General features: G+C 46.6%; 1 pseudogene; it reads right to left on the bottom strand.

Annotated features, from left to right (window-relative positions):
- On the bottom strand, positions 1-467 carry LOC124502588 (60S ribosomal protein L27a-like; annotated as a pseudogene).
- Positions 468-727: the final 260 nt, after the last annotated feature.

Below are 727 nucleotides of genomic sequence, written 5' to 3'. Positions count from 1 at the left end.
TCAAGCTACCAGGACGCAGGCTCCCCCAATACCCTTAATCTTCTCTTTAGCTCTTCTACTGAAGAATTTGGCCTTCATGATAGCAGTCTATTTTGGGAGCTTTCCCTTCCCCCAAACTTTGTAGTAGCCCCATTGCATCACATCAATGATAGGAACAATTCCAGTTTTTTTTTTGGGGGGGGGTAGCATTTACCTGTGTCTGCTCATTGCCAAGGTCCACACTTTATCAGTGTTGACAGTTGGGCAGAAACTGTGGTTCCTCTTTAAGTTATAATGTTTCATACCAACTTTTCCAGAGTAAACTGGGTGATATTTGTCAAAGTTGATCCTGTGGTGATGCATGTCACCAGCATTCCCCTGGCCTTCTGGGTGCTTCTGGTGTTTGCCGAGGTACCGTGGCCCTGGCTCACCAGGCTCCAGCTCACATGGCCCCAAAGTTTCCAGCTCTTCCTCAGTCTGGATGGCATGTGCATAGCCCAGAAGAAACAGCAGTCACATATCTAATTGAAAGCTTCTCCTTGCATGTTCTCCAAGATACTTGAAATGTTTTCCCAAGGGGGGTGGGGTGGGGAGGCAATGTCTGTTTTTTCTTCTTACTCTTTCCACCTCTTGCCTTTATTTGCTAGATGCTCCAGGGTTAGGCAGGGGAAAGAGGGGTATTTTTTTGAAACCTAGTGGTGCTAGTTTGTGAAAACCCTCTGCATAGCAAACACCCCAAAACGAACCA

This window comes from Lynx rufus, unplaced genomic scaffold (genome assembly GCF_022079265.1).
Source record: "Lynx rufus isolate CCGP_SWC_20201006 ecotype Redwood Valley unplaced genomic scaffold, mLynRuf1.p SCAF_7, whole genome shotgun sequence".
Lineage (NCBI taxonomy): Eukaryota > Metazoa > Chordata > Mammalia > Carnivora > Felidae > Lynx > Lynx rufus.
The sequence above is the reverse complement of the archived record's forward strand: the minus strand, read 5'-3'. Positions and strand labels throughout refer to the sequence as shown.